The 12738-nt window shown below is 45.0% G+C and overlaps 1 protein-coding gene across 7 annotated transcripts in view; it reads left to right on the top strand.

Annotated features, from left to right (window-relative positions):
• Nucleotides 1-12738, top strand: part of AFF4 (ALF transcription elongation factor 4) — a 110700-nt gene that overhangs the window by 34513 nt on the left and 63449 nt on the right. For 2 of the 7 annotated variants that reach the window (XM_075900325.2, XM_075900324.2), the window contains exon 2: nt 10284-10476. The exons of the other annotated variants lie outside the window; for them this stretch is intronic. The gene's annotated coding sequence lies outside the window, so the exon portion shown is untranslated. The remainder of the gene's footprint in view (nt 1-10283; nt 10477-12738) is intronic. 7 annotated transcript variants of the gene reach the window in all.

Below are 12738 nucleotides of genomic sequence, written 5' to 3'. Positions count from 1 at the left end.
CGACTTCTCTATGGGTTTTTTCACCAGAGAATTCTCCTTACACAACTCAGAGTCTTTACTCTTCCATATTGGGAATATGCCTTCGTATTCTGGCAATCGCTGGGTACCTCCATCTGATCCTTACCCCTACTGCCAATACGGGTACAAATGGCAATATTATCACAAACACCAGCATGGCCAGAGTGCAATATTCCCCCTCCAAACAAATAAAAGAAGAGGATTCACTCACACAGGAAGCAGTACTCCTTCCTGACCCAAATAATCTCCCTCCAGTGGAGGAAGGGTCTCTGGCCCCAGCTTCAATGACTTCAGATGACTCTGCACATTTCCATGACCTTTTTAAATGTGTAGCTCATTCCTTTCCATGAGGCTGTGAAAAATCAGCACAAGCTAACAAATGAACTGCACTAAGTAACATCATCAAAAATATAATTGCCAATTAATCCAGCAATAATGCAACCAGCAAAGATGGCGTGGTAAATTCTGGTGTCAACTTCTTCGATGGCTAAGAGAACTGCTGAGAAATATTATGTCCCACCCAGGGTTCTGAATTTTTTTTTTTTTCTCGCCCAGCACCAAATTCCCTCATGGTGGAATCTGTACAACTAAAATCCAAGCAGCAACAATACTGGTCTACCCCCCAACGGATCACGATATCAAAACACTCTATGCATTCTGGCGTGCGAGATATACACCTTCTACTTTACAGTTTCACATTTTGAACTACACAGTTTTATTGAACCAGTGTTTCCCAATGGTGTTCCGCGGAACCGAGAGGTTCTGCGAAGTTAAAATAGGGGTTCAGCGAGAAAATTCCATTACAACTTGAATTATTGTAATGGAATGGAATTTTCATTCCTTTATGAATTTTATTGAAAACAATTTTCATTTGTTTGCCACAATAAGTGTCCCTGTGTAATCCCAGCTTAGCCAGAAAGTGGGGACGATGATGTCACTATTCAGTGCTGTGTGCACAGTCAGTCAGAGGTTCCACAAAATTCTTTCTAGTTCAAATGGGTTCCATGGCCAAATAAAGTTGGGAAACGCTGTATTGAGCAAATATGATTACAGAAATTACACGATTGTAAAATCAGCATTACAGGCCACCTTAGACACTGCTGACATGGCTGCACATTCTACAGCAACAGTGGTAGTAATGAGGAGGGCATCGTGGTTTAGCTCTACTCCATTGAATCTCCCTGGGCAATCTACAGTAGAAGATCTGTCTTTTGACAGCCAAAAGTTGTTTGCAACTTACACCAATGAAATTCTCCACTCCATGAAAGATTCCAGAATGACACTTCGGTCTTTGGGCATCCACAGCCAAGTACCTAGAAGAAGGCAATATAGGTATCAGCCCTACCCGAGACCTCGGTGTCCTCCATATGCATAACAGTACAAAAGATAACACCAACAGCAACAGAACAAAGGCAGAGGCGGAAACCAACAATGACGCTCTTCCTTTACCAATTCCCAATAATCGCAGCAGTCCAACAAGAAAACTTGATCATCAGATCAAGAGTCTGGAGAGCCTCTCACCTATTCCAACGCCATTGATGCAAGCAAATCTCTTCCAGCATCGATTGTTGAAGGGCAACAATTGGCAGTGTATAGCCTCTGATAGATAGCACCTGCAGATAATTGGAAAACGCTACCTTATTCCCTTGGTATCCATACCCCGTTTGCACCCCCCCTTCTCTGTCATTTTTCAGGGACCGCTATCACAAGAATCTTCTTCAAGACATAGAGCACCTCTTACACACAGAGGCAATTAAACCAGTCCCCACACTGTTTAGGTGTAAGGGGTTCTACTCCCATTACTTGACTGATGAAAAAAAGATCGGAGGGGCTGGAGGCCTATTCTAGACCTTTGAGCCCTCAATACATTGGTTCAGAAACAAAATTCAAGATAGTAACACTTGCTACCATATTACTGGTGTTGAAACAGACTTAAAAAATGTATACTTAAAAAAGTATGACTTAAAAAATGCATACTTGCATGTTGCCATCCACCGTACTCACAGGCATTTTTGTTTTCTTTGTTTCGCTGTAGATTCTCAACACTACTAATACAAAATGCTTCCATTCAGACTTTCTGCTGCCTGGAGGGTCTTCTCATAGACGCTGGTGGTTGTCACAGTGCACATGAGGAAACAGAGTTATCATATTTCTTTACCTAGATGACTGCCTCCTCAAGCCTCGCTCGCACAACAATTCCTGCCGTTCTCTGTTGGTCACAGGACACTTATTCTGACACCTGGGCCTTCAGGTGAACAAAACCAAATCGATGCTCTCTCCTACACAAAACATACAGTTTATAGGAGCATGCATCTATTTGACAAGGGCCACTGCATCCCTACCTACAGACAGTTTTAAAAAACTGTGGCCTTTGTAAATACCTTATGATTGAGCCTCCTCTCAACAGCACTCGAATGCCTTCGGCTAGTGGGGAACATGGCAGCGTGCAATGTCAAAATCATCAAAGCACATCTGCACATGAGATGTTTACAGAGCTGGCTGGGACAGGTGTACAAACCAATGTCCATCCACTATCCAAATACCTAGCCCTTCCAGAGATAGCAAAGGAATCCATATGCTGGTGACTGAACCTATGGAACCTTCCTTTCCACCTACCGGAGCCATCAGACTCCATGACAACAGATGCATCTCGTACAGAATGGGATGTCCACTTATGACATCATGCCTGCCAGTGCTGGACTGGGCCTGCAGTCCAGCACTGACAAGAACGTGCACACAAACATCCTAGAACTGGGGGCAGTCAGGGATGCATGCGTCAAATTCCTCCCATTTATCTCCAGCAGGCACATCAGACTGTATATAGACAATGTCGCAGCAATGTTTTACATAAATCATCATGGCAGAGCCTGATCTCGAGCACTTTGAATAGAGGCTGTACCACTTTGGAACTGGTGCCTGAAATACAATACAATTATCATTGCAGTGCATCTTTCAGGCACCTTGAATACAACATCAGATGCACTCAGCAGAGCCCTCCTGGTCAAACACAAGTGACAAATGAACCCACACATATTGACAGACATTTTCACCCTACCATAGACCTGTTTGCCATGCAGTCTAACAGCCAATTCCCCCTATTCTGTTCCAGGGTAGGAATAGGCAAGGGATCAGTGGGAGATGCCTTCCTCATTGCATGGAAATCTCACCTATTCTGTGAGTTTCCTCCTATACCCCTATTGAACAGAGTAGTTCACAAGACAAGGAGGGACTGCGCTCATCTCATATTTATAGCACTGACATGACCACGACAGCTATGGTTTTTCCCTGCCTCATGGTGATGTCCTGTGCTCCACCAATCCTCTTAGCTTGCATAAGGGATCTTCTTCACCCAGGCTTCCATGATAGTCATCCGAACCTCCACTCACTACAACTGAAGGTGTGGCTCCTTGATGGTTCTCTGACCTAAGTTGACCTGCTCACAGCAAGTACTAACAGTCCTTCTACACAGTAGGGCACAGAGCACCCTCAAGACTTTCCTTCAGAAATGGAAAAGATTCTCAATGTGGTATGCTCATCACTAGCGGATTCCTTCAACATCCTCTTTACCTACCATCCTCCACTATCTTCTGCACCTTAAACAAGTGGTTCTCGCAATAAGCTCCATTAAAGTTCATCTTGCGACTATTCCTACATTCCACTCCAAGGTAGATGACACATCCATATTTGCTCATCCACTTACCAAGAGGTTCTTAAAGGTCCTGCAGGCACTTTATCCAGATATCAGTCCACCAGTGCAACCAGGAGGTCTGTATTTAGTATTGAATGTTCACTTGGCTGCCTGTCGAACTAATGGCAACCACCTCCTTATTGCAGTTGCCCATAAAAACTGTTTTCCCCTCATAGCTATTACCTCAGCCAGACGGCTTGGAGAGATTGCAGCCCTAATGGCAGAACCCCCATATATGACCTTTACATATCCATCCAAATTCCTCCCCAAAGTACACTCCTCCTTCCACATCAACCAGACAATACACCTTTCCCCTCCCCTTCTTTCCCAAACCACACACCAATTCTTTCTAGATGAAAATGCATACTCTCGATCTGCGCAGAGCGCTCTTTTTACCTGCAGTGAATAAGACCATTCTGTGCATCTCCCAGACTATTTGTTTCAATAGCAAACTTAAATAAGGGCCGGGCTTTCTCATCACAGAGATTCTCTGATCAGATCTCAGATTGCATCAAACTTTGCTGCAGACAAAGAGCAAATGGGCATACTCAACCAGAGCCATGGCTACCTCGATAGCATTCCTCTGTAAAGTACCCATAAGAGACTTCTGTGCAGTTGCCATTTGGTCCTCCAGTCACACATTTGCAAAGCACTACTGTTCCAACGTGAAACTAGCTAAAGTGGTTCTTTCTACCGCTTTTCTGCCAGATCCGAAGTCCCTACCTCCCTAAAGGGAAATTGCTTTGTAGTCACCTATATGGAGCACCCACGGGGACATCTCTCTCTCGAACAGTAGGTTACTTCCCTCAATAGTAACTGACATTCTTCGAGATGAGTATCCCCTTGAGTGCTCCACAACCTTCCCTTCCTCCTCTCTACTTCAGGATCCTGGCCTCCTTTAAGCCATTGTTCCTGGGTAGAGAAGGAACTGAGGGATGGGAGGTGGGGCTTGCCTATGCACGATGCCTGTAGTCTAACAGCACGTGGCTGCTGGTGCACGGCCCATGGGACACTGCTACAAAATCTCCGCTCGGAGGCGGCACACCAACGTAATGTGGAGCACCCACAAGGACACTCAACTCGAAGAACATCAGTTACTATTGAGGTAAGTAACCTCCTCTTCAGCTCTTATTAAAACTACAGCAAGAGCAAGTAACTAACTTTTTAAAATCTTATTTGTGTAACATTAATTAAGTGTAGGAGCTTCATGTCTAGGCTTACTTTGTTCTACAACTATTTTAATGGGTTTTTTAAATCAACCTGTAAAAATGAGTGGGTTCGGCGGGTCCAGGATCTGCCTTTTCTTCCTTTTAGACTTCCTGTCAATTCTTGTTTGTGTAGTTTAGATAAAGTTTTCAATTTGTACACATTTCATTGTGTGCAATGCTACTTTGCATACAATAGCTTTTCCCTTTCACAATGGAAGGGAGTGGTTTTTATTTTATTTTATTTTATTTTTCTTTTCCGGCAATAAAATAGAAATAGTTTGAAACTAAGTGTTAACTTCAATGCCTGTTTTACTTGAATCCATCTTGCAGTAATTTGCCTAGATTTTGATGTACCTGTGCATACCTTGCATTTCCAGTGCAGTGAAGTCCTATGGATGTCACTTTGATCACCTTTTAAAAAATCCTTTTATTTATTCGTTGAATCCATCACTGTAGTGCATAGAAGTCAAAATACAAAAACCATATTGCTTTAAACTAGTCTATAATCCATACTTTTTTCTTTGCATCAGATGAAATTATTTGTTTTGCCCTCCTGTGTCTGAAATAATGTTGGCTTGTTCTTCAGCATAATTATTGGGAAAGGCTCTTGTGAAAAAGCTGGTTTTCATCATTGTTTGAAAAGGTTGAGGTTGGGCTCAGTCAACTATACAATTGAGCTCCATCCATTAAATGTACTTCACCTAGGGCAGTGGTTCTCAAAGTGCGGTCCGTGGACCACTAGTGGTCCGCAGCTGCCTCCCAGGCAGTCCGCAGCTTGAGTGTAGCCCTCCCCATGAGGTCGGGAGCCAATGCTCCCTCCCCGCTGCGAGGAGGGGGGCATCAAGCTTCCCCCACTCCAGCTGGAGGAACTGATGTGCAGTGATGAGCTTAGCCGGAAGCTTGGCGACGCCTAGTGGGGAAGCAGCAACCGGTGCAGTGCACCACTGCCACAAGCTCTCTAGCGCTGCCAAAGCCTGGCATCCAGCCCTACCCGGGGGAAGCCAGTTCCGCTAGACAGGAGATTGGCATCTGCCTCCCTGTGTTGTGCTGTGGTATAGGTCTGCAGGCCCACCTGTCTCCAGGTAGTGCCTTGGGCAGGTGCTACACTGGCTGCTGGATAAGTCTGGAAGGGGCGGGGCTGGGGAAGCATCCAGAGGAGCCCAGAGGCTTTTATCTTGTGGGACCTGCCCAGCCTGTCTTCTGCTCAGTGGTGCTGGCAGCTACATTTTTAAGATGGGGAGGTCTGCTCTGTATGGCAGCTACGCAGAGTGGGGTCCTCCAGACACCAGGGGAGGGGGCTGCCTCTCTTCCCAGCAGGTCAGAGGGGTACAGCCAGAGGGAGTGGAGTCATTAAGGGACTCTGTCCCCCCCACCTTCATCCCTCACTGAAGAGCTGGTATAAAGCAAGAAATGCTTCTATATTGCATTGTGCCAGTGCACCCCCATCCCCTGGCTTGCTCTGTAACACGGCAAAAAACTTTATCTGGAATCTCAGGATTCCCTGTTCTGACAAGACACCATTTGGGTTGCCATAAACACAAAGCCAATGCAAAGGACAACAGAGAGGCCCCCCCCCCCCTCCCAGCGCTGAAATGGGTAGCAGTTCTAAACATTTTGTTTTCTGTTTAGAAAACAGTCTGTAGAATTGTGCTACTTCTGGTAGCAATATGTTATAGGAGCAGTTCCTGCTACTGGTGGCAGTCTTAAAAGGGAGCAGCTCACTACAAACCACCAGCCAGTGGATGCAAGGCGGGGGGGGGGGGGGGCGAAAGCCAGATAAACATGCCCCTTCATGCCCAGACTCCCACACTCCAATCCCCTCACTTGTCCCTTCCCCCCCTCAAGACCTGCACCCCCAGCTTACTCGTGGACCCTTCCTTGTGGCCAGACATTCTACCCCAAGTCCCCTCCTTTGATTCTGCACATCCCCCTTGGCCAGACACCTTCCTGAACCCTTCCTTGCTCTTGCTCCTTCCCCTCTGGCCAGACACCCTACTCCTAGCCTGTTCCTGCACCCTACCAGCCACCCAGACCTCACCTCCTCCTGCACCACACCTCCCCCTCAGATCCTGCACCCCTATCCCACTCATTGGTGGCCCTGTCCTGCACACTGAACCCCTCATTTTTGTCCCCACCCCACAGCTTAAGGCCTCTACAAAATCCACAAACTCTGGAACCACAGAAAAGTAAATCTGGCCCATGGGAAACCCTGAACCTCAGTCTTCCCTGTCCTTTCCCCTTGCCTCATGGGGCTGGAGCACCAGAGGAGTGAGTTGTTTCATTTTGAGGGCCACATCAGTGCATGTTGGGTTTTTTTTTTTTTGGAGGAGTTGTATTGCTTCTCACTTGTGTGATCCCCATGATTTTTCTGTGGATCTGTTGTCTCTGGCCCTAAAAAGGTTTCTCTCCCCGCCATAAATAAAGAAAAAATGGCAACCTTTTGTGATGGACATAAATAAATAATTTAAATTAAACCCAAGTAAAATATTAAACAGATTAAGCATTTTAACACTCTCATGTTAGTTTATCAAACTTCATTTTAAACATTCTCCCTAGCTGCAGCACTGGCAAAATGGTTCGGGTGTAATTATGTAATTAATGATGAATTCTATTAGCAACTGATGGTCCTTGGAAAGATTTGCATTGATCTAGGTGGCCCCTGGGCCAAAAAGTTTGAGAACCACTGACCTAGAGCAACCTCACCCTCACTTTTCCATCAAGCACTATTGATGTGGAAGGAGAGGAAGTCTCACAGTATATGTCTACACTGATGATAAAAATCTGCAGCTGACCCATGCAGCTGACTCTGGCTAAGGGGCTTTTTAATTGGGATTTGATTTGGGTCAGTCATGGGTGTCTAATTGCAATGTAGACATAATATAGATAATGCAGATAATACAGCTCTTGACTATCAGTTTTCTGTAGCATTTCTAGTACCCTTTATCCTGACTCTAGCGTATATATCCCCTTGAAGATCTTCTAGGTTCTTTGTTGTGGGAGGAATTGTGTTATAAGCTGATACAGGGTAGCATTTTAGCCCTGCAAACAACTTGGGCAAGTTTTGTAATAAGTTGCTACATTTCCAGTATTAAGTCATCGGAGCACATGTGTGATCTTGAATCTACTGGGCTGTCAAAATACAAAAAGTGGATTCCAATTTTTTGTGGGGGTTGGATCTTTTCTCAAATTCTTTACACTAACATTAAAAACCAAGGAGGTCTCTTTAAAGTTTAAACTAGGGCTATTCAACTTTGGAAGCCCCGGGGGCCACAATGCTACTTACAGTACATGCTGAGGGCTGCAACTTAAGCATTATACATGCAAAAATATATGCTAATAGCTTCTTTCACACTGAGGGGCATGAATACAAAGATTAAGGCTAGACTACAGAATACGCAGGCCCCATTTAAGTCAGTTCTGGTGATATTAATAAAATGCAGTATTTACCTGATTTCTAGCCTTATGACAGCACTTTTAATGAGCAATGACAGTACAAGAATTTAATGACTAAAATGCATATCAACAGAAGACCATTATATTGACTCGCTGTTGTGGAGCGTGTTCCCAGTGGGAGTCCATGTTCAAAGGATCCCACCCGCAGGCCATATGTTGAGCCCCATGTAAACCCAAACTGCTCTGTGGACTGCGTGTTCAGTAGCCCAGGTTTAAACTATAGGGCGTCCCTGCTATATTGCGCTGGTATACATTTGTTCCGCACTAAAGTTATTGATGCTTGTAGGAACTGATACTTTATAAGTCCTCCCAATCCCCCCTCTTAAGTAGGGCAAAAAAACCAAATCCCAATTTGTGCAAATGGAAGTCAGCTGCGGGAAAAAATTCCCCAATTTAAGTTGTTTCACTACAAATACAAGTTTTTTTGGATCGTATTTTTTACTTATAACGAGTACTGCCTGTACAGGATTCTGTGGTATCTTTCTATATCTCGACTACTGAGACTGGGCCAGGATTTTCTACTTAATGAAAAGTAGTGAAAAATGTCTAACATGGTTGATGAAATTGGGTGTGTCCACTGTGGAGAACTAGATATGCGTAGTCTCTCTAAAGACTGTCATTAATGGCTAAATGTTGTCAAACCAGACTTGATTTCATCACAACCACTTAAGCAACACTTCACCATGTTGCCAGTAAATAAATGTGATTTCCTAAAACCAGTTTCATAAAGCAGAGGAACTCTTGAATGCAAAAGATGAGGTAAAGCAAAAATGTTTTAGACGTGCTTTGAAGACCCACTAATGTCTTGTTGAGAAGTTGAAGTTGGGAGTATTTGTCTGTATGAAATGCTAAGTGAGTAGAATTATTTGGGCTCCCAGTTTTGGCAGCTGGGTACCTTTGGTCATTGCTTTAATGGGTCTATAAAGACTGAGCAGTGATCCGTGTAAGCCAGTGTTTCTTAAACTGTTCCATGGCGCACAGTCAGAAAAGTGCTGCAGACAGAGTTCAAAATGGCTGCCCTTAAAGGGGCAAGCGACCTTTTTGCTCTCAATACTCCCACCTCCCTTTTTTTTTTCCTCTTAACAAAAATCCTTGGTGTTCCTCATTTAAAAAAAAAAAATTGTTTGGTGTTCCTTTGTCTTAAAAAGTTTACGAAACACTGCTGTAAGCTGTGTGTGTTTTGCAGCCACTCAGGAGAGATTCAGATACCACCAAGCTGATTAGCAAACTGCTTATAGTCAGGTTTTGTTTCTGTTGGTGGTGCACATTCACATATGCCTTGCTTCACATACAATTATTTCACACACAGATAGAAAAAAGGTGTATGTGGCTCAAAAAGATGAAAAGTAATGTTGAGACTGAGCAATGCTGCTATCAGTGAGGAAACATGAACTAGTGAAAGAATGGATTCTGAAGTTCTGAACTCTTTGATCATGGAGACATGGTGAGAAGAAAGGATGTTAAGTCTGCGCCAAGACTCAAAAGAGATGTCTTTTATCTTTGTCTTTCACTATGTTGCCATTAATACTTGGGAGAAAGGGGTGCTTGCTTCCTTGCTGTTAGATTTAAGGTATGTGATTAATAAAAGAACATCTCAAGGTCTAGGCCAGTGATTTTTCAAGGTGTGGGTTGTGGAATGTAAGGCACTGGGTCACCTTGCTCAGTCTTTCAGTGACCTGGTCAGCACTGCCGATTGGGCCATTAAAGTCCCATCAGCGGTGCGTCCTGGCTACGGCTGGGTCGTGACTGCTCTTTTTGAAAACCACTGGGCTAGTTGCAATATGTTCTGACGCTGTGTTGTGCTGGACCTGCTGTTGGAAGTGACCAGCAGCAGGTCCAGCTCCTAGGTAGGGGGACTACAGAGGTCTGCGTGCTGTTCCCACTCCAGTCACCAGCTCTGCACTTCTTTTGGGTAGGAACTGATTAATGGGAGCTGGGGCAGCAGTGCCTGTGGATGAGAGCTGCATGGAACTGCTTGTGTGCACCTTCACCTAGGCGTCAAACCTTCTGCTGGCCACTTCTGGGGTGAAGTGTAGCCTGCGATGCCAGGAGAGGCAGGAATCCTGCATTAGCCCCTCCTGCTGTGCCACTGACCAGTAACCACTGGAGGTAAGCCCACCCCAATCCTGTGTCCCAGCTCTGAGCCTCCCTTATTCACTCCAAGCCTGTCATCCCTAATTCCTTCTCAAAGCCTGAGCCCTGACCCCTCCCACACCTCAACCCATGCCGTAGGCCAGAGCCCCTTGCATTCCCAGCCTCATCTCACAGCCCTCACCCTTGCAATCCTAACCTTCTGGCTCTGTCCCCTCCCAGCTTCCAGATCTCAAATCTCTCATCCCCAGCTCTGTTGGGTCACAGGCATCAACAATTTTCTTCATTTGGCGTGCCAGAAAAAAAGTTTGAAAATCACTGGTCTAGACTTTGTATCACTTGAAACTCAGATGGATTACTCTGACTTGATTTGCATAGCTGGCTTTAGTTGTCTGCCTCAGTGGTTCCCAACCTTTTTTATTCCACGGACCGGCAAACCCATTCACAAACCTTTGGCAGACCGGCAACATTTTATATGCATATTTGCATTAGAGATGTTAAACTAATTGAATACTTGATGGACTTTCCATGGACTATTCAGTTAGTCGATAAGGGCACTTCCACCTTTGAAGTTGAAAAGCGGAAGTCCCGCAGGGAGCCCTCTGTGGCTCTTGTACATTTCAAAAGCTGAAACACAGCAGAAGCAACATAAGTGGAGACTGCTTTAGTCCCTGCTCATGGCATTTCCTGCTGTGTGTCTATCTCTGCCCCTCTTCCCTCCCCCCCGACAGTGCTGGAGGGAACCAGCTTTTAAGCAGCAGCAAGGGGTGGGGGGGGCTGGAAGCAACTAGTCTACTAGTAATGTACAGCCCTAATTTGCATATTCATTATGTAAATAATAGAATATGCAAATATGTGAATAAAATGTTGCCAGTTGGCCTAGCTCCAACCCAGCCCCTTGCTCCCCAGTTCCTAACACCCTCTGACCCCACTCCTATGTCCCATGCCCTTTGATCCTTTAAACTACAGCCCACACCAAAACCCTCTTGCGCCAGACCCCATCATGCCCTCACTATCACCTTTTTTGCCCCCACCCACCCTATCCCCACACTCACCAGAGCTGTTACTGCTATGTGAGCAGGCAGAGTGAACCTTCTCCCTCCCCCAAGTGCAGAATGGGGAGGCAGGTGAAAGGTGCTTCCTGCTGCTGCTACCTGAGCTATCATGGCTGCTGGAGGTGAGCTGCTGGAACAGTAGGCTTGAGCTCTGACAGCTGCTGTGGCCTGGCAGTGGGTTGCAGACTACCGGTTGGGAACTGCTGGTCTACGCGGTGCACCATGAGCCAGTGAAAAGAAGAACTGTCAAGTGTGTGTACTGCTTCCTTACCATTGTATGTAATATAGCTTCTTGCACAATACACTGCTTACTAAGAACTGATGTAAGAGAAAATGGTTCTCTTTATAACCTGGCAAGAGGAATACAGAAACACTCATTTGACCAATTACGATGATTTTATAATTCTGTCTTTTCAGTTGAATTTAAAAGGAAGTTTGAGCATATGGAACTCACAAATCTAGAAAGGCAATACATATTGTAGCATGCGGTGTTGTTGTAGTTATGTAGATTCCAGGATATTAGAGAAACAAGTTGGGTGAAGTAATAGCTTCATTGGACAAAATTATGTTGGACAGAGAAGCTTTCAAGTTACACAAAGTCCTTCCTTAGATCTATAAAAGTGACTTACTTCAGTGACAAATAGATAGTTTAGCATAAGTAATTAGCACACATTCTGACCTTGTATTTAGCTATGACACGGAGTACCTTTTCTAGAACTGAAGAAGAGCTTTATGTAGCTCAGAATTTTCTTTTTCTCATTTTTATTGGATTAACTTCTGTTGCTATTACTTCATGACCTTATCGCTTGTCAGCAGAACATACTTGGTTACCACAGTTGTTCCTACTTTTAAATACAGGGGAAAACTGTGGAACTTCAGATACTTATGTGGTAAATGGATGGTGAACACTGTACCCCGTAGTAGGGATTTTAGGTATCCGTTAATTAACTGATGGAGTAGTTGATGGAAATTCCATCAACTACTTGATTAGTCAATGGGGGAGGGCACTCCTGCTGCAGCTCTGCACTTTGAATGAAGTAAAGCCAATAGGCTCTTACTACATTGAAAGTGCAGAGCCACAGCAGGGTTTTAGCTCCTGGGGACAGTGCAGTCCCAGCTTGCGCCATCTTTGGGACCACTGTGACTCTGAATCCCCTGGCTTTTAAGGTGGCTTCCCCCAGCACTGGGTCCTGCTCCCCCTTTTCCCCCCGCCTCTGTATCAGAG

Source organism: Pelodiscus sinensis, chromosome 16 (genome assembly GCF_052426305.1).
Source record: "Pelodiscus sinensis isolate ZL-2025 chromosome 16, ASM5242630v1, whole genome shotgun sequence".
Lineage (NCBI taxonomy): Eukaryota > Metazoa > Chordata > Testudines > Trionychidae > Pelodiscus > Pelodiscus sinensis.
This window is presented reverse-complemented; position numbering and strand designations above follow the sequence as displayed.